This window comes from Chelonia mydas, chromosome 2 (genome assembly GCF_015237465.2).
Source record: "Chelonia mydas isolate rCheMyd1 chromosome 2, rCheMyd1.pri.v2, whole genome shotgun sequence".
Classification (NCBI taxonomy): Eukaryota; Metazoa; Chordata; order Testudines; family Cheloniidae; genus Chelonia; species Chelonia mydas.
This window is the reverse complement of record NC_057850.1, coordinates 137,575,981-137,597,792: the sequence shown is the minus strand read 5'-3', so window position 1 is coordinate 137,597,792 and position 21,812 is coordinate 137,575,981.

The window sequence follows — 21,812 nt, the reverse complement described above, 5'->3', positions numbered from 1 at the left end:
TTCTAAACTATTCAATGATGAGGAGGGGCAGTCGTGTCTGTGATGAAGGAATGCACTCTGATTTAGGTGTCCAAATTCCAGATTACTGCCTGAGCAATAAAAATGAATTTACTAGAGGAACCCAGTGTTGACACAGCAGACAATGCTCCATGGCCATAAATACTGAAAGGGCTAGAAGTTAAAACATACTCTAGTGAGTAAATCAATTATTGAATCACTATAATATGCTGCTTTCACTCCAAAATCAACTAGCACCCTTGTAGGCCTACACAGCACTGCACTTTAGAGTGGGAGGTAATTACAAACTTGTCCAACAGGGGAAATGCAGGGAGGCAGCTTGTTGCTAATCAGAACATGCTGGCATAGGCCAGAGGCAGAGATGGGCTAGTCATTCCATGCAAGCCATATTTCTTGTTATATTCGCCCTTCCTTCCATTCCTGAGTTGCTCAGGACCCACCCCTGGTTTCTCCTAAAGTGTTTGTTCACCAGTGGGAACAATCCCAGCCCATGGGACATTTGCCCCCAGTCACTTGACTCTTGGCTGTGGTCTGTCACCTATGCCCTGTGCTCCTGTCCCTAGAAAGAACAATCCTTTTTCAACAGGATGGCTGTGCATAATAAACAGGCTATTTTCTGGGGGGCATTTTTAGATGGGGAATAATCGTGATAAATTCATGCAGCTTTGGGGATCTGTGCACATTTTTATTAATCAATTGGCTGCTCCCATCCAGGAAACATCACTGAACAACACAGAAGTGAAGTGTATATAGGGTTGCATTCTGCTGTCAGACAGCTTGGCTCAGGACACCAGCAGTCACAGCCCAGCCATCACAGAAAGGGCCATAGGATCTCTTGTCCAAAGCCACCCAACAAGCTTATGGCAAAGCCAAGATTAGAAGTCTGGCCCTCCTGAGTTCTGGCCCCAGCCTTCACTGTCCAGAGCACACTGTTTGTAAAGAAGATAGCCCTAGGGGGAGCACCTTGTGCTTCGGCAGGGAGGGGCGTGGCCTGAGGCTGAGGCTGAGTGCCAGTGTCACTGCAAACCCAAACCCTCAGCTCATTTGGGAAATAGACGGAGCTTCTTGAGTCTCACTGTGAGATGGAGCTTCCAGATCATGAATCTCACTTGTTTAGAAGTATAGACATGAGGAGTAAAGATAGTACTCTTGTAACTGTCTCCCTAATGCCATACACAGAGGTAATGCCACCTCCCTACCCCCCCCCCCCAACACTCCCCTACTTATACATCCAAGGATTTATGTTTGCCCTCTTAGCTATAGCTAAGCTACAGCATACTGAGAGCTCATGTTCAATTGGTTTCCACCTCTGCTTTTCAGAATCACTGCTTTCCAGAATACAGCCTCTCGTCTTACAAGTGAGACCTGCATTCTTTGTCCCTAGATGTAAAACTCTGCATTAAATCACTTTAAATGTTATACCCACTCCTAATCCCTGACTGTTTGCTGTCACATAAACACCACCCTATACCGGAAACCTACTGACCGCTATTCCTACCTGCATGCCTCCAGCTTTCACCCAGACCACACCACACGATCCATCATCTACAGCCAAGCTCTACGATACAACCGCATTTGCTCCAACCCCTCAGACAGTGACAAACACCTACAAGATCTCTATCAAGCATTTTTACAACTACAATACCCACCTGCAGAAGTGAAGAAACAGATTGACAGAGCCAGAAGAGTACCCAGAAGTCACCTACTACAGGACAGGCCCAACAAAGAAAATAACAGAACGCCACTAGCCATCACCTTCAGCCCCCAACTAAAACCTCTCCAACGCAGTATCAAGGATCTACAACCTATCTTGAAGGACGACCCAACACTCTCACAAATCTTGGGAGACAGGCCAGTCCTTGCCTACAGACAGCCCCCCAATCTGAAGCAAATACTCACCAGCAACCACACGCCACACAACAAAAGCACTAACCCAGGAACCTATCCTTGCAACAAAGCCCGTTGCCAACTGTGCCCACATATCTATTCAGGGGACACCATCACAGGGCCTAATCACATCAGCCACACTATCAGAGGCTCGTTCACCTGCACATCTACCAATGTGATATATGCTATCGTGTACCAGCAATGCCCGTCTGCCATGTACATTGGTCAAACTGGACAGTCTCTACGTAAAAGAATAAATGGACACAAATCAGATGTCAAGAATTATAACATTCATAAACCAGTCGGAGAACACTTCAATCTCTCTGGTCACTCGATTTCTGATCTAAAAGTGACTATTCTTCAACAAAAAAACTTCGAAAACAGACTCCAACGAGAGACTGCTGAATTGGAATTAATTTGCAAACTGGATACAATTAACTTAGGCTTGAATAGAGACTGGGAGTGGTTGAGTCATTATACAAAGTAAAACTATTTCCCCTTGTTTATTCCTCCTCTCCCCCCCCCCAACCCCCCCACAACTGTTCCTCAGACGTTCTTGTTAACTCCTGGAAATGTGCTGGAAATGGCCCACCTTGATTATCACTTCAAAAGGTTTTCTCTCCTCCAACCCCACTCTCCTGCTGTTAATAGCTCATCTTAAGTGATCACTCTCCTTACAATGTGTATGGTAAACATCCATTTTTGCATGGTCTGTGTGTATATAAATCTCCTCACTGTATTTTCCACTTTATGCATCCGATGAAGTGAGCTGTAGCTCATGAAAGCTTATGCTCAAATAAATTGGTTAGTCTCTAAGGTGCCACAAGTACTCCTTTTCTTTTTGCTGTCCCCTAGTGTCCATTGTACAACACAACACTCTTCATGACAAGGGAGGTTCGATCCGTCCAGGGAATTGTCCCCCTGTGGAAGAGCTGGGAGCCCCTTTGCTCCCTGACAGGGAGTTGGATCCAACCAGGGGATCATTCCTCCAGTGGACGGGCTGTAAGCCCTGTTGCTCCCCAATACAGGGGTGAATTCTTTGGCTGCAATGTCCCTAACAGATAAATTCTGAGGACAGCTGCTGAGATGCTGGTGGATTGAGAGTAGTGGGTAGGGGATGGGAAGGCTGCCTGCAGCTGTGGATGTGTGGGTTATAGATGATCACTCAGTGCTTTGCTTGCTGAAGGCAGTTAGAGAAATGCTGGGTCTGAGCTCTGAGCAGAGGGGATACAGCAGGGATATTGGTGCAGGCACAGGGAAAGGCCAAGGCTGGAATCCCCAGAAAGTCAGCTAGGGCATGGTGTGGTTTCTAATGGAGGGCTGGGAGTCAGGACTTGTGGGTTCTATCCCCAACTCTGCTGCTCACTTGCTGTGTGACCTGGGGTACAGATTAAATCTTTGCAGTGTGCCGGAGGTTCTCCCCCTGGACCCTTGCTGGTTGCAGAACTGAATGGATCCTGCTGGGTGCGGGGCATGGGAAGTGCTGCTGAGGCAATGAGTGAGGTTGAACCTTGACAATCAACAATGTGGGTGACATAAGGATAATGAAAGCCATCCTGTCCCATCACTGACTCCTGCCCACCCTGTTCCCCCAGTCTGATCCTGCCAGCCCCTTTGTGGCTTGGGGGAGGCCACCAGACACCACACGCTGTAAGCTCATCTCCTCTTCCTTGGTGATGAAAGGAAGGGAAAGGACAGAGGGCTCCTGTTACAGCCTGGCCTCTGCAAGCCATATCCAATTCCTGACATGTGCCTGCTTATCCAATGGTTTGGTGCTGGGCAGCAGCCTCGGCTGGGGTCTTCAGCTCCTCCCTGGCCTCAGACAGTCAGAGCCCCCGGCAGCCATGGCTCCCAGTTAATCCCCACACACCCAGTTTAGAGTGCTCGTGCCCCCCACAAAAGGGGCTGTGCAGCTTAGCCATTCCTTGGGAGCCTCGCACAGCAGCCTGCCATTCCCTTTGCTACGCAGACGGGAAATGGCAGTGAAAGCCACACAGAAGGTCAGTAGGAGTTAGAACTCCAGAGTGCTAGCTCTCAACCCCCTGCCCTGGCCATTAGACGCCACTCCCCTCCCAGAACTGGTGATAGAACCCAGGAGTCCTGGCTGCCAGCCCACCCTGTGTTCTAACCAGCAGGCTGTTGCTCTCAGGGTGAGTATTTCCCTATGCTCCTAGCAGGGGGACACACAATGCAGATGAGAGATGTTCAGTGTGGGGTGGGGGACCACACAGTTGTTAGAGCCTTCACTGGAGAGAGGGCCTTAAGGTGTGAAAGGGGAAAGGTACCCACAGCCTGGTCTCTTGGTGTGTGCTGCTATCGCACCAATAAGGGTGGGCATCTTATAGTGCCCAGTTACCCCATTGCAGGGTCGGCTGGGCAGCCCCTGGAGACTGAATCCTCAGTGCATGAGGTGGCAGCAGGCAGAGCTCCTTCCTCACACACATCCCTCTTGGGTAGGAAGGCAGAGGGGCACTCAGTGTCCTGGCTGGGCAGAAGTGACCTGCAGTGCCCCCAATACTGGTGAGTAGCAGTGTGAGCACAGGCCTTGGCCCAGAGGTGCTGGGCGGCTGCACTTACTGCTGCTCCCCATCTCAGGCATGGGGGGTGGGGGAGGAATGAACTGATTCCAGTGAGTGGAGTGTAGGTGTGAGAAAGAAAGCAGCGCCTCCCCCTGGCTGGAGGGGAAGCAGCTCAGCTGTGCACCAAGCACCCTGTACTGCTCCCTGCCAGTGCTGAGTCTCCCACTGCTCACAGGGCAGGGAGGCTGCGGTTGGAGCAGGGGAGGGTCTGAGCTCCAGAGCGGACAAGGGGAAGGAAGGAGGAAAGAGACAGCAAGATGGAGACTGGGCTAAGGAGAAGGATGGGTCAGAGAGTGAGAGCAGTGAAATGGTAGTGAGGAAGGGGGTTCCCCACAGGCTCCAGGGCAGCCGAGAAAGGGGAGGGGACCCTGCCGGCTGCATCGCCATAGGGTGAGGGGTATATAATTCTTCTTCCCAAGCCTGTTGGGGCTGTGCGGCATTCCCCACCCTCATGCGGACAGTGATGCTCACTGCCCAGGCAGGTCACATGCCAGCTGGGCCATTTGGATCCCTGGATATGGCTCAATAATGATGAAAGTGCCTCTGTGACAGGCATGGAGGTAAGTCATGTTATGAGTACTGAGCTGTAACCATTTTATGAAAACTGGATCAGTGAGGGGAAGTGATTGTATATTGAGTTATTAGAATTCCCTATGTGACTATATTGATCTAGCTTGTATTGGGGGTAGTAGAATGTTTATTATACACTTCCAATGTCTAGGGAAGGTGACAAAATGGCTTCCCACATAAAAACACCAAACCAGACACTTGAAAGACAACAGGGCAGGCTGCTGGCTTCAAAAATCCTGTCTCCTGTTGTAAGCCTTGTTTTGCCTATAGAAAGAGAGAGCCTGAGACATGAGGCTTGCTATAAGGGGCCTGGTATGAGGCCTAAAGCTTCGGGCAGTTCGATGGGAGCCTGCTGTCCTGGCTACCTGGCTGGAGCTGGTGCAGCACATAGAGAGAACACACATGCAGACCACAGACTGGGTTCAGTAGCGAAGGCACTCAGCCAGGTTTATTGTCAATGAAGCATGGTCCTAGTGCCCCGGCTCAATGATTAAAGGTACACTAACATATGTATGTTCGTTACAATGGACCAGCTCCGTGAATGGCGGGACTTTCTGTTTCTCCCCTCGGCCAGACAAAGACACCCCCTCTGTGACCCCTCTTTTATACACTGTTACAAACAAGTAACCTATTGCCCCTCTGACATGGTTAGTTACCACCCTTTACCTTATACTTGTTGGTTCGATCAAAACATCTCTAATCCAACACCCTGTTACCCTGACCTTATCTTTAGGAGGGGTCCGTGTGTCCTTCTGGTCCCACGGGGGTTTTGGGGTTTCAGCCAGCCCAGGGGGGCTTCTCTGGTTGCGAGAGGGGAGGCTGCAAGGTCTCAGGGTTCTGGCCAGCCCTGGGGGGGGGCTTCTCCGGCCACAGGGAGGCCAGAGGGGCTCAGGGTTCTGGCCGGAGGGCGGGGCCTCATGCTGAAAGGGCAGGGCCGGGGGCTAGCCTCCCTGAAGGAGGTGTCCACCTGCCCTCCATGCTCCTCACCATACAATTGGGGCGTCTTCCAGTAGCGCATTAAGCAGCATGACTAACATCTGCCTCAAGTTGTTTGTTCTCTCATCCTCTCCCCAGGGGGAGAAACATGTGCAGTGGAATGTCTTGCTTTGGCAGGGATTTTTTAAAATGTACTTGTTGCTATGAGTTGACAAGAGAGAAGGTAAGGCCAAAGAAATTGCACTTAGAGTGGAAGGTGGTGAAGTTTGTGATGGTCCTAGGGGAATTCATTCCACAGTCCTGGATCACCACCAGAGAAAGTTTTGTCTCCTGCTCAGATGAGCTTTACCTTTATTGTCGAGAGCTCCATTGTGAGAGAGGAGCAGAGTTGTTGACCATGGTCTTCGTCCCAGAGCTTTAGATAGTCTTTTAGGTATCCTGGGCTCAGGCCATGGAGCAGTCTGAAGATAAGGACTGAGACCTTGAACTTGATTTGAAATTCTATGGAAAGCCATTGCAGAGAGTGGAGCTCAGGTTTCATGTGCTCCCAGTAGTCTGTGTTGCTGAGGAGACATGCTGCAGTGTTTTGTACTAGCTGGAAATTCCTAAGTGCTAGATTCCTTCCTGCCCAGCTATATTGCATTGCTGTAATCCAGCTGAGAGGTGACGAAGGGGCATGAATAACTGTGGCCAGGTCTTCATTTGCCAGGATGGGACGGAGTCTCCTAGCCAACTGGACATGATGGAAAGCATTACATTACATGATGGAAAGCAATCCATTACAGATGCTGCTAATGGAGCTCAGCATTAGCAAGGAAGCCAAGAGCACTCCTAGGCCTGGTCTACACTATGAGTTTAGGTTAGATTTAGCAGAGGTAAATCGAATTAACCCTGCACCCGTCCACACAACAAAGCCATTTTTTTTTACATAAAGGGCTCTTAAAACCAATTTCTGTACTCCTCCCCAATGAGGGGATCAGTGCTGAAATTGACATTGCCGTTTCGAATTAGGATTAGTGTGGACTCAATTCTATGGTATTGGCCTCTGGGAGTTATCCCACAGTGCACCATTGTGACCGCTCTGGACAGCACTCTGAACTCAGATGCACTGGCCACGTGAACAAGAAAAGCCCTGGGAACTTTTGAATCTCATTTCCTGTTTGGCCAGGCGAGCTCATCAGCACAGGTGACCATGCAGTCCCAGAATAGCAAAAGAGCTCCAGCATGGACCAAACGGAAGGTACTGGATCTGATTGCTGTATGGGGAGAGGAATCCGGGCTATCAGAACTGCGTTCCAAAAGACGAAATGCCAACACATTTCAAAAAATCTTGGAGGCCATGAGCGACAGAAGCTACAGCAGGGACGCAACACAGTGCCGCGTGAAACTTAAGGAGCTCAGACAAGCATACCAGAAAACCAAAGAATCAAACGGACACTCCGGGACAGAGCCCCAGACATGCCGCTTCTATGCTGAGCTGCATGCAATTCTAGGGGGGCCGCCACCACTACCCCACCCCTGTCCATGGACTCCAATGATGCAGTACTTTCCGCCATGCCTGAGGATTTTGCGGACAGGGAAGATGAGGAGGAGGAGGATGAGCTTGAGGAGAGCACACAGCACACCATTCTCCCGGACAGCCAGGATCTTTTTATCACCCTGACTGAAATACCCTCCCAACCCAACCAAGCCGGAGAAGGGACCTCTGGTGAGTGTACCTTTTAAAATATAATACATGTTTTAAAAGAAAGTGTTTTTTAATGATTAATTTTCCCTGAGGACTTGGGATGCATTCGTGGCCAGTACAGCTACTGGAAAAGTCTGTTAACGTGTCTGGGGATGGAGCGGAAATCCTCCAGGGACATCTCCTTGAAGCTCTCCTGGAGGTACGCTGAAAGCCTTTGCAGAAGGTTTCTGGGGAGAGCAGCCTTATTCTGTTCTCCATGGTAGGACACTTTACCCCGCCATGCTAGTAGCAAGTAATCTGGTATCATTGCATGACAAAGCCTGGCAGTGTATGATCCCGGTGTTTGCTGACATTCAAGCAACATCCGTTCTTTATCTCTCTGTGTTATCCTCATGAGAGTGATATCGTTCATGGTAACCTGGTTGACATATGGGAAGTTAATTAAGGAGACATTCAGAGATGGCTGTTCCTACTGGGCTGTTTCCTGTGGCTGAAAAGAAATCCTCCCCACAGTTAGCCACTCGGTGGAGGGGGGGACCATTGGCGCTGAGCTGTTCGCGTTTGGCTAGCAGGGATCTTCTCTGATACCAGCCACGTGGTGCGGGAGGGGTAAAGCGACCATCCCAGAGAAGTGGATGGGGCAGGGGGTTTAGTTTGGTTTCTGCTGCTGCATGTTAACACGAAAACCACAGGACTAAATGGCCAACTCAACAGGCTTTGCTTGGTATGGGAAAGGAGGGCGCTGCTGTTATGAAGGTTGCAGAAGCCGAAAGACTATGGCTTACCATGGCCGCCTGCAAGCCGAATCCTGTTGCCCAGCACTATGTGTGTGATCTCTAACACCAAAGCCGCAGGCACTCAATATAAGATGCAAAATGCGACTTTGTACCAAAATCACATGTGCTATGTAATGTGAACAGTGTTGCTCACTGTGAAAGAGTATAGCCATTGTTCTGTAAAATGTATCTTTTAAAATACTTCACTCCCTTTTTTTCCTCCTGCAGCTGCAAATGTTTCAAGCCTCCCTCCTCCGTCCCAAAGGCTATCTCAGATAAGGCGGCGAAAAAAACGCACGCGTGATGAAATGTTCTCTGAGCTCATGCAGTTGTCCGGCACTGACAGAGCTCAGCAGAATGTGTGGAGGGACACAGTAGCACAGTACAGGAAAGCAGCCAATGAACGTGAGGACAGGAGGGATGACTGAGGTGGCGGCAGGAAGACCAGAGGAGGAAGGATGCAACGCTGGGGCTACTGCGGGATCAAACGGATATGCTTCGGCGTCTGGTGGAGGTTCATGAATGGCAGCAGAATCACAGACTGCCCCTGCAGCCCCTGTTTAACCACCCTCCCTCCTCCCCAAGTTCCATAGCCTCCTCACCCAGACGCCCAAGAACGCGGGGGCAGGGGGAGGATCCAGGCACCCAACCGCTCCACCCCAGTGGACAGCCCAAGCAACAGAAGGCTGTCATTCAACAAGTTTTGAAGTGGCCTTTTCCTTCCCTCCTACCCCCCTCTCACACCCCACCCGGTCTACCTTGTGAGTTATCTCTCTATTTTTATAATCAATTAATCAAGAATACATGGTTTTTAAATTATAGTCACTTTATTTCCTTTGCAACAAGCTGTGATCGAAGGGGGGAGGGTGGGTGGCTTACAGGGAATTTAGAGGCAACCAAGAGGGCAGGTTTTCATCAAGGAGAAACAAACAGAAGTGTCACACAGTACCCTGGCCAGTCATGAAACTGGTTTTCAAAGCTTCTCTGATGCGCAGCGCTTCCTGCTGTGCTCTTCTAATTGCCCTGGTGTCTGGCTGCGCGTATTCAGCGGCCAGGCGATTTGCCTCAACCTCCCACCCTGCCATAAACGTCTCCCACTTACTCTCACAGAGATTGTGGAGCACAGAGCAAGCAGCAATAACAATGGGAATATTGGTTTCACTGAGGTCTGAGTGAGTCAGTAAACTGTGCCAGCGACCCTTTAAATGTCCAAATGCACATTCTACCACCATTCTGCACTTGCTCAGCCTATAGTTGAACAGCTCCTTATTACTATCCAGGGTGCCTGTGTACGGCTTCATGAGCCAGGGCATTAAGGAGTAGGCTGGGTCCCCAAGGATAACTATAGGCATTTCAACATCCCAAACAGTTATTTTCTTGTCTGGGAAGTAAATCCCTTCCTGCAGCCATTTAAACAGACCAGAGTTCCTGAAGATGCGAGCCTCATGAACCTTTCCCGGCCATCCCACGTTGATGTTGGTGAAACGTCCCTTTTGATCCACCAGTGCTTGCAGCTCCATTGAAAAGTACCCCTTGTGGTTTATGTACTGGCTGCCCTGGTGGTCCAGTCCCAAGATACGGATATGCATTCCGTGTATAGCCCCACCACAGTTAGGGAATCCCTTTGCAGCAAAGCCATCTACTATGACCTGCACGTTTCCCAGAGTCACTACCTTTGATAGCAGCAGCTCAATGAATGTGTTGGCTACTTGCATCACAGCAGCCCCCACAGTAGATTTGCCCACTCCAAATTGATTACCGACTGACCGGTAGCTGTCTGGCGTTGCAAGCTTCCACAGGACCATTGCCACTCACGTCTCAACTATGAGGGCTGCTTTCATCTTGGTATTCCTGCGCTTCAGGGCAGGGGAAAGCAAGCCACAAAGTTCCATGAAAGTGCCCTTACGCATGCAAAGGTTTCGGAGCCACTGGGAATCATCCCAAACCTGCAACATTATGCAGTCCCACCAGTCTGTGCTTGTTTCCCGGGCCCAGAATCAGTGTTCCATGGCATGAGCCTGCCCCATTAACACCATGATCTCCTAATTGCCAGGGACCGCAGTTTTAGAGAAATCTGTGTCCATGTCCTCATCACTCTCGTCACTGCGCTGCCGTCACCTCCTCACCTGGTTTTTCAGGTTCTGGTTCTGCATAAACTACACCATAATGCGCAAGGTGTTTACAATGGTCATAACTGCTGCAGTGAGCTGAACGGGCTCCATGCTTGCTGTGCTACAGTGTCTGCTTGGGCAATCCAGGGAAAAGGGCGTGAAATGATTGTCTGCTGTTGCTTTCACAGAGGGAGAGTTGACTGACGACATTTACCCATAACCACCCACAACAAATTTTTGGCCCCATCAGGCACTGGGAGCTCAGCCCAGAATTCCAATGGGCAGCAGGGATTGCAGGAACTGTGGGATAGCTACCCACAGTGCACCGCTTGGAATGTTGATACTTGCCACGGTACTGTGGACGCACACCACATAATTAATGTGTTTAGTGTGGATGCATGCACTCGACTTTATACAATCTGTTCCCAAAAATTGACTTCCTTAAAATTGGAGTAATTTCGTAGTGTAGACATACCCCTAGACTACACCCTGAATTGACAGGAGGGGGGAGGGATAGCTCAGTGGTTTGAGCATTGACCTGCTAAACCCAGGGTTGTGAGTTCAATCCTTGAAGGGGCCATTTAGGGATCTGGGGCAAAAATTGGGGATTGGTCCTGCTTTGAGCAGGGCGGTTGGACTAGATGATCTACTGAGGTCCCTTCCAACCCTGATATTCTATGATTCTATGACCAATTGTGGGTGTGCACCTTCAAGCAAAGGAGATTGAACCATGGCTTCAAACTCTTCAAAATGCTTTACTCTTTACCACCAGCAACAACAGATCAAAGGGCACTATGAACAATTAATCAGTATTTTGAATCATGTGTAAGCAGAGTCAGGATGAGCTCCACCCTGACATCTGGCGGTAAGTTGTGGAAAAGAATTTCAGGGGCTGATCTCATTTGCATAGGCACACCCACCCCGCCTAGCATGAGCCCATAGCTGCCCAAATGGTCATTTTGGCTGCTGTGGGATCCCCAGTTTCTCTGTTATTGGGGCAGGAAGAATAAATTGTTATTATCCTGATTATGTTTCAGAGTAGCAGCCGTGTTAGTCTGTATCCGCAAAAAGAAAAGGAGTACTTGTGGCACCTTAGAGACTAACCAATTTATTTGAGCATAAGCTTTCGTGAGCTATAGCATCCGATGAAGTGAGCTGTAGCTCACAAAAGCTTATGCTCAAATAAATTTGTTAATCTCTAAGGTGCCACAAGTCCTCCTTTTCTTTTTATCCTGATTATGTGAATCAAGGACAGTGGAACTGTACTTGGCCTTTTGTTATGATGGAGGGACTTGCCATCAACTAAGTAGGCAAGGGACATGGGTTCCAAAACTCTGTGAATTGAGAGAGGCTGGGGACAGGTATTAATACTTGGTGGCATGGCTCCCCCTGGTGAGGGCCTTATATGCTAATTGCACTTCCTCCTCTCTCCACTGTGGAATATCAGAGCTAATTTTGATTCTATTAGGAGTCTAGTTACAGGCTGCTGAACTGAATTCATTTTGGGCCAATGGTGCACCAGCACTGAGGCTCCCCTACTACAAGCTGAAATCACAAAAGAGCTAAACTTACTAAGAGCTGAAATCACTGAGTGTTGTGTTAAGTAGTGGGGGAGCCTGAAGATATATTCGCAAAAAGAAAAGGAGTACTTGTGGCACCTTAGAGACTAACCAATTTATTTGAGCATAAGCTTTCATGAGCTACAGCTCACTTCATCAGATGCATACTGTGGAAAATACAGAATATGTTTTTATACACACAAACCATGAAAAAATGGGTGTTTATCACTACAAAAGGTTTTCTCTCCCCCCACCCCACCCTCCTGCTGGTAATAGCTTATCTAAAGTGATCACTCTCCTTACAATGTGTATGATAATCAAGGTGGGCCATTTCCAACACAAATCCAGGGTTTAACACTTTAGATAAGCTATTACCAACAGGAGAGTGGGTTTGTTGGGGAGGGTGGGGAGAAAACCTGGATTTGTGCTGGAAATGGCCCACCTTGATTATCATACACATTGTAAGGAGAGTGATCACTTTAGATAAGCTACCAGCAGGAGAGTGGGGTGGGGGGAGAGAAAACCTTTTGTAGTGATAAACACCCATTTTTTCATGGTTTGTGTGTATAAAAACATATTCTGTATTTTCCACAGTATGCATCCGATGAAGTGAGCTGTAGCTCACGAAAGCTTATGCTCAAATAAATTGGTTAGTCTCTAAGGTGCCAAAAGTACTCCTTTTCTTTTTGCGATTACAGACTAACACGGCTGTTACTCTGAAACCTGAAGATATATTGCGGAGCAGTTTGCAGGACGGCTGGCAGAACAGAGCGGCTCTTGGAGCAGAGCAGTTCGCAGGACGGCTGGAGCGGCTCATGGGACGGCTGGCAGAGCAGAGCAGCTGGTGGAGCGGAGCGGAGCCCCATGGAGAGTTGGGGCAATCGGCTTTGGACCACATAAGGTGCCCCTTAAAACCCCACCCCCCCATCTCCACCCAGGTTGGGAGGTAAAACTGCAGATAAACTTTTGAACTCTGGTGCTGCACTGACCAGGGACAGAGACTTTGGGGTTGCTGGACTTTTGGGACTTTGGGTTGCTGGACTCAAGAACCAAAAGAAAAGGACACGCCCCAATTTGCTTGGGGTGGGTTTTTGCTCATGGGTTGTGTTATGAATCCTGTTGGTGGTGTTTCCCCAACATAATGCCACATTGTTTCTCTCTGTTATTAAAAGGCTTTTGCTACACTAAGACTCTGCTTGCGAGAGGGGAAGTATTGCCTCTTGGAGGCGCCCAGCGGGGGTGGTATATATTTGTCCCAGGTCACTGGGTGGGGGCTCGAGCCGATTTTGCATTGTGTTATTGGAATGGATCCCCTAGATATTGAACTTGGCCCTTATTGCTGCCAACTCTGACGGGCAGAAGGGTTACACATGCAAAGGGGAGTGAGTTGTCAGGAAGTGTCAATAAAGTCTGAGGGGCAGAAAAGTTGACACTGAGCGTGGAGGAGTCCACAGGGAATCAGTCTGTCCAGGGTTGCCCATGGAACGTGGTTAGGCACTTTGTAAGCAGGCATGCACAGAGGCTGTTTTATTGTTTTTAAGACACATTTTCTTTGAAGTGCTTTTATTCTAAATAAATAATCCCTTGCATTGCTGTCATTTCCCTAGAGGGAACAGAACTGCAGGGTCTGAGTCTAAGTCAGACCTCATGAAGTAATCACAGTGGATACACAGTAGACTGCAACCCAGCACCCAGTCCGAGAGTGGGAAAATTATCTGATTCCACCCCAAGAGACCGCACTCGGAGAGACCTGTAGAGTCAGTGGTGCAGTTAGCCCATGTGACAATTATGAGAGCCTCCTGTCACCACCTTGGGCCTAGCCAACCCCCCCGGTTCCCTCTCTCCCACACACAATCGAGTCAGTACATGAGTCTTGTAAATATGCCCAGCTGCCAGTTAGCCCAGGGGAAGGAAACACATGCCCCCATAGCAACAGGCAGCCCTGATGCCCACAGCTCCCCACAGCCACAGGGCCAGGCCTTGTGTGGAAGACAACCCAGGAAACCCAGGGTGCAAAGTGGGAGCTTGAAAAGGGGCACTCTCCCCACAGCCATTGCACACCTCAATGCTCCAGCACAGAACTAGGAGCAGAAGGCCTGGAATCGAATCCCTGCATCTCTCCAGGTCAGCATGGGATTATGTTACACAGTCCACCCCACTTCTCCCCAGCTCAAGGGGCCCAGGCACTCTCCAAGCTGCTCCACCAGGCATGGAAGATATAAGGCCATTTACTTTGGGCCCCCGCAAAATAAGGCATTTACCTCTGTCTCACACTGCACCTGCCCTCTGGGCTGCATGAGCCAGTGATGGAGGGGCCTGGGCTGCAGCACCACAAGGCACTGCATTCCTGTCTACACGTTTTCCTGCCAAGAGCACATCTCTCCTGTACAGCTTCTCCAGCCCATCTGGCTCTGAGCCAAGAGGTCTCAGTCCCTTTGGGCTGCAATAAGGTCATCTGATGTTGTCATGACTCCTCAGCCAGTGATAGTTATGGACCATTTCAGAGCTATTGTCTCAGGCTCTCTGCAGACTCAGGCAGGCAGCACTGTGTCAGTTATTCTGGTTGTGATGGGTGCTAAACAGCTTGCAAGCTCCAACTCAAAATATTCCCCAACTCCTGCCTCTCTCCTCCCTGTCACGTTTTGCAGTAAGTGTAAGGGCTAAAGGCTGGCTTTCCTTTGAAATGTAAGCCGAGATTCTGATGAAGAAGGGAACCTGGGAGGGGTGCAGCATTGTGGCCCTGTGCAGCCCCATTCCAGCCTGCCAGCACATGCAGCAATCCCTGCCCTAAAAAAAAAAAAAAAGGCTTCAGTTGCTGGCCCTACTCCTGCAATAGCATCTGCCACTCTGTCACTTAAACCTGTAGTGAGTATGGCTCTGCATGGCCGCAAGGGTCTCCTTGCACCATCAAGGCCTGACATGGTGGCATTAGGGAATATTTAGGGCCACGCCCTTTCTGAGCACATTGCCTCTGCTCTGGGAATCTCCCAGCCCCCGTGATGATTTGTGGGTTCCCAGGCAGCAGGGGGAGATCAGCAGGGCCGGGCAGGGGTCCAAGAGGGAGAGGGAGGCAACAGTGGTGCTGAAACAATTTGTATAGTGGGGTTGCTGAGAGCCATTGAACCAAACCCTGTATATGATGGGAACCACTTCAAGCCAGGCAGCACCCCCAGCACCTCTAGTTCCAGGAGCTATGGGAGGCAGCCTGGCATTGGGGACTGTGAGGCACTGCCAGCATGGGACAGAGCTGGCCAGTGTCATGGAAGTGTTGTTCAAGATTAGATGAGACCAGGAAGGTGACAGAGAAGGTACCCCCTGTTGTTGCTGGATGCTTTAGACTATCTCCCTGCACCACCAGCCTCTGGAAAGAGCTCCAGGGCCTGGCCCAAGTGGGGCCGCAGGCAGCCTCCATGCTGTGCAATGTCAGTGGCTGAGCCCCCTGTTTGACAGCACGTCCCACTCCAGCCCTGCATCCTCCTGGAGCTGGAGGAGAGATGGGCCAAACCTAGTGCCCAGCCTGTCCCTGTACTGTGGGGCCTGCAACCAGCCAGTGCAAAGGGCCTGGTTGTGGGACGGCCCAGAGTATTGGGGTGCTGGAGTTCTGGGTAAGAACCCCAGTACACTGCCTGAGCCCTCTCTGCAGGACTCTCCCCTTTAATTCCTGGAGGTGGCTGGTTTGCTGCCCAACCGTTATCACCTCCCCAGCTAATCCCCTCTTCAGCTGCCCACAATTATCACCCTGCACCAGTTCTGTGCCTAGAGCCCTCTCGTGGTTTCCTCATCTATGCTGGCTTCTTTGCCCCCTCAGCCCCCACTCCACTTGCTCCCAGGCTGGTCTGGCCAGGTGGGCTCCCCAGCCACTGCCATGCTGCTTCCATCCCCCAAATGCCACCATTCATCTGTTTTCTAACTATTGTGGCACGGGGAACTGCGCTGAGCTGCACTGCAGGGCACCGGCTGAAGAACTCCCAGCTCCAAGCATCATCTGGCCCTGGAAACATAGCCTGGCCCTGCCCTTCCCCACCCTGCTCCTGCCCTGTCCTCACCTGCCTAGCTCTGTCTGCATCACAGCCCACATGCTGTTACAGAAGTACCTACATGGGGAACACATATTTGATAATGGGCTCTTCAGTCTAGCAGAGAAAGGTAAAATATGATGCAAGGCTGGAAGTTGGATCTAGACAAATTCAGACAGGAAATAGGGTGTAAATTTTAAGCAGTGAGAGAATTAACCACTAGAACAACTTACCAAGAGGTTGTGGTTAGGGTTGCCAGTTTTGGTTGGACATATTCCTGGAAGTTTCATCACATGACATCATCTTTAATTGAAGATTAATTTTGAATTCCTGGAGACTCCAGGACAATCCTGGAGGATTGGCAATCTTAGCTGTGGTGGATTCTCCATCACTGACAATTGTTAATTCGAGGTTGGCTGTTAGCTGTGTTCTAGGCATTAGTTTGGGGAAGTTCTATGGCCTGTGCTATACAGGAGGTCTGACTGGATGATCACAATGGTCCCTTCTGGCCTTGGAATCTATGAATCCGTGAAAAAGCAACTGCCCACACAGCCAAGCAGAGCACTCAGTGCATGACTAAAAACTGTCCTGAGTGCAGAATAGCCCTGTCCTGGGTGCAGAAGGGTCCAGACACCATGATGCCAATCCTGGAATCCTAACTCCCAAGCCCGAGCCTCTCGATATTCACATCCCTGGCCTATGGGCTCAGTGGGTTCTGGGCACCAGGGCGTTAGTGCCAGGATTCACACAGTGCAGTGGGCTCTGTACTTACCCCCCCCCCTCCCCCGTTTCTCTCTTCATTCCATTTCAGGGAGGAGATAAGTGCTGGGTTCTTTCCTCCCCTTTTCAGCCACTCGATACCGCCTCAGGGATGTCACCAGATCCACCCCATGGCTGCATTAGCTGAAGTGTTGCCCTTTACTGTGCCCGGCACCTGGCCAGCCCCCTACCCCCCTCCACCCAGCCGTGGGTGGATGAGAATGCAAAGGGCTGGCATGTTTGCACACAGAGCTGTTCCGTTTGGCTTCTCTCAGCAGCTGCTGCAGGGGTGACAAGGGTGAGAAGATCCATTTCCAGCCCCCCCAGAGAAAGACTTCAACATGCCTGCTTATTAGTTGATTTAAGAAACTTGACTGTGAGCACGAGGCCCCAGGAAAAGGGAGCCCAGTGCAGGGGCAGGGGCAGGTGCAGAGCATCCGGCCCGGTCTCCCCAGGCACTTGTGCCTCTGAGCCCAACCTGTGAGGAAACCAGAGGCACTGTCTTTATGCTGGTTTCACCAACACCAAAGGTGTGGTGCAGTCAGAGTGCTGGGTCTGACCTTGATCTGTGCACCAGACAGAGCTCCCTGGAGGCAGAGATCCTGCCTGTCCAAAGGGACAGGACTCTTTGAGTTAAAGGAGACAGAGTGCAGAACAGTGACAGACAATCCTGGGCACTGCCATAGCTGCACACTTCACCTTGCAAACCCTCTGGGGTGGCTCAGAATCACTGCACCCCACTGACAGATGTGGTGACTGCACCACACGAAGGGTAAACCTGGACCAGGGGTGGGTGGAGACCAGTGATTCCATTTTATGAAGGATTTTGAGATTTTGAAATTTGGTTTTGTTCTGATTTAGAATGAAAACCAAACAATTCAAAATATTCTGTGAAATGGAATTACTTTTCTCTGCCTAGCTCCACTGGGAGCCCTGGCTTCAGGACAGTCCACCTGGCAGGCTGCTCCAGAACCAGGTACCCTAGGGCACCACGGAGCCAGGAGCCTCAAAGCCCACGCTCCCTAGTAACCTGTCAGGTGGCCTGCTGAGGAGCCAGGTAATCAGCTAGCAGGAAACCAGGCAGGTTTCACTGGAAATCTACCTGGCTTCCAGCGGAATTTCATCAAAACTGAGTGGTCTCCAGGAGACTTTAATTTTGACTAACTGACAATTTCCAACAAAGAGTTACATCAATTTTTTTCCAACCGGCTCTAGTCTTGACTCCCAACGGCCACTACTCTAACCATTAACTCCTTAGAGTTTAAAGCCGGAAGGGACAATTCGATCATCTGGCCTGACCTCCTGTGTGCCACACACCATTACATTTCATCCAGTTACCCCGTACTAAGCCCAATAACTTGTTTGACTGAAGCGCAATCTGTGTTTGGCTAATGCATAATTTGCAGAAAGGCTTCCAATCCTGGATTTGACGAGGTAGCAACCTGCTTGGGACTTGGAAGGAGGAGCACAGGTTGCAGGAGGGAAGAGTGTGGATGAGGCACCAGGAAGTCACTCTATGTGCATAAGGTTAGAATGGCAGCTGCTGTTGCAGCACCTGTGTAAATAGTCCTCTTCATAAGAGCCAGCTTAGTTTAGAGCCAGTAACGTGGTCCTGTCATGTTGTTACTCTGTATGCAGTGCACGAAACATGGTGGCCATTGACCCAGCCAGTCTAGTGAGACCCACAGCGAGAAACAGAGTGTTATTAACAGGCAAACTAAGCAGAGCACCTAGAAACAGAGCAGAGGCAGCATGGAGGGACTCAGACCACTGGGAATACTGGATTTCAACAAAAAAATCTCGCACAATCATGCAAGCAAGAACTGAATCTGTACACAGAGCTGACCATGGGGTAAAGATGAGAAAATGAAGGTAAAGCTTTTTTAGTATCTCACTGGGGAAAAAAGACGAGAAGTGAGCGAGACAATATTGCCAGGAATAATGCCCAAAACACTGGACCTGCTGATAAAGATGTTAAATGACTACTTCGATTCCAGACGGAATGAGGCTGTAGACAAGCTGTCATTTACCCAAAGCCAAGAAGCAGAAGTGGGAATACATATTAGGTTACAGAACTGAGAACTCTGGCATCCACATATAACTTTGGAGACATTAAAGGTTTCCTATTAGAGACAGCATCATTTCTGGGACACGTGATTCCACCTTACAGGAGAGATTGTTTAGAGATAAAGATCTAACCCTAGAGAAATGCCTCCAAATAGCAAGGGCAGCTGAACTCTCCAGGGAAAGATCAAAACAGTAACAGCCACCAGTGCAGAACAAGTAAACAGGCTCCAGCTAAAGAAACCCCAAAGACAGGCTGACCAAGAATGAAGGCATCATGATTCTGGATGTAAGCAGTGTCAGGATGAGCTCCACCCTGACATCTGGTGGTGAGGTGTGGCAAGTTGTGGAAAAGAACTTCAGGGGCTGATCTCATTTGCATAGGCACACCCACCCCGCCTAGAACGAGGCCATAGATGCCCAAATGGTCACGTTGGCTGCTGTAGGATCCCCAGTGTCTCTGTTATTGGGGCAGGAAGAATAAATTGTTATTACCCTGATTATGGGAACTGTGCTTGGAACTGTACTTGGCCTTTTGTTATGATGGAGGGACTCACCATCAACTAAGTAGCACTCGCTAGGCAAGGGTCATCGGTTCCAAAACTCTGAATTGGGGGAGGATGGGGACAAGTATTAATACTTGGTGATATGGGCCTCTTGGTGAGGGCCTTACATGCTAATTGCACTTCCTCCTCTCTCCACTGTGGAATATCAGAGCTAATTTTGATTCCATTAGGAGTCTAGTTACAGGCTGCTAAGCTCACTTTGGGCTAATGGTGCACCAGCACTGAGGCTCCCCTACTACAAGCTGAAATCACCTAAGAGCTGAAATCACTGAGCGTTGTGTTAAGTAGTGGGGGAGCCTGAAGATATATTGTGGAGCAGTTTGCAGGATGGCTGGAGTGCCTTGTGGACAGGCTGGTGGAGCAGTTCATAGGACGGCGGGAACTACTTGTGGGACACGGAGCAGTTCGTGGGACAGCGGGAGCTGCTTGTGGGACGCGGAGCCGAGCAAAGCAGTTCGTGGGGCGGCTGGTGGAGCGGAGTGAAGGCCTATGGAGCTGTGGGGCGGTCAGCTTCAGATCATGTAAGGTGCCCCTTACCTCTCTCTCACCCCCTGCTCCCCCGCCATCTCCACCCAGGTTGGGAGATAAAGCTCTGCAGATAAACTTTTGAACTCTGGGGCTGCCCTGACCAGGGACAGAGACTTTGGGGTCATTGGACTTTTGGGACTTTGGGTGATTTGGGGTTGCTGGACTCAAGAACCAAAGGGAAAGGGCATGCCCCAATTTGCTTGGGGTGGGTTTTTGCTCATGGGTTGTGTTATGAATCCTGTTGGTGGTGTTTCCCCAACATAATGCCACATTGTTTCTCTCTGTTATTAAAAGGCTTTTTGCTACACTCAGACTATGTGCTTGCGAGAGGGGAAGTATTGCCTCTTGGAGGTGCCCAGCGGGGGTGGTATATATTTGTCCCAGGTCACTGGATGGGGGCTCGAGCCAGTTTGCATTGTGTTATTGGAATGGATCCCCTAGATATTGAACTCGGCCCTTGTTGCTGCCAACTCTGACGGGCAGAAGGGTTACATGTATATCTATTAGGGAAAGCAATCCGAAAGGCAGAAAGAAAAAAGCCCAGCCTATGGGCAACAATGGAAGGGGTGGATGAGAAATACAACCATTCCTATGTCCCAATGCCACAGCTACTCTAGAAAGAAAAAGGCAGCAGTACATGCTGTGATTGAGGACATAGACTTCCAGCAAAGAGGAGAGTACTTGCAATGTGACTTTAGTACAGGGGTCGGCAACCTTCAGCACGCGGCCCACCAGGGTAATCCGCTGGCAGGCCAAGAGACATTTTGTTTACATTGACCGCCTGCAGGCATAGCCCCCCACAGCTCCCAGTGGACACAGTTTGCCGTTCCCGGCCAATTGGAGCTGCGGGAACAATGAACCGCGGCCACCGGGAGCTGTGGGGGGCTGTGCCTGCGGACGGTCAATGTAAACAAAATGTCTCGTGGCCTGCCAGTGGATTGCCCTGATGGGCTGTGTGCTGAAGGTTGCTGACCCCTGCTTTAGCAGATCCAAAGACTCTGTGTACATGCAGTGCAGAAGAAGGCTGCCAGTCATTCAACTGCCATATTTGTAACTATGCTATTAGATCAACAAGCAATTTGATTCCAGATGGATTGTGGAGCCAGCTGCAATATAATCCCAGCAACAGTGGTAAGCAGCAACATTAGATGAGACAAAGAAATGTGGAGAAATGTGGCCAAGTGCTTGTGATGGGCTGTCAATAAGAAACTCACAGAACAAGAAACGTTATCGCTTGGAGTTTAGCACAGTTGACACAGCAGTACCACCCACTGATAGAGTCCCTGTCAGAAACCTGTGAGCCCTTCAGCTCCAGCAGTTGACACACAATGATGCAGTATGGGGAAGGTCAGAGACCTAAGAACACACATTTGAAAGAGTAAAGAAAATCATAAGCAATGCACCAGTCCTAAAGTGCTACAACCCTACGGAACAGTTACAATGGGATGCTCAAAAGGAAGCCTAGAAGCAGCACTGATGCAAAGCCAGCAGCCCATAGCATTTGCTAGCAGAGCTCTGACAGGCACAGAAAGGGGCTTTACTCAGGTAGAAAAGGAGCTACAAGCTGTGGTCTTTGGAATGGAACGATTCCAGTTCACTGTTGAGCACAACATGGATGTGCAGTGTGATTACATGCCATTAGAAAGCATCATGAAAAATCCACTGCTGAGTGCACCCAAGTGACTACAGCACGTGTTACTGAGAATCCAGCACGACAATGTTACGGCAAGTTCCTGCCCAGAAGAGTCACAACTGG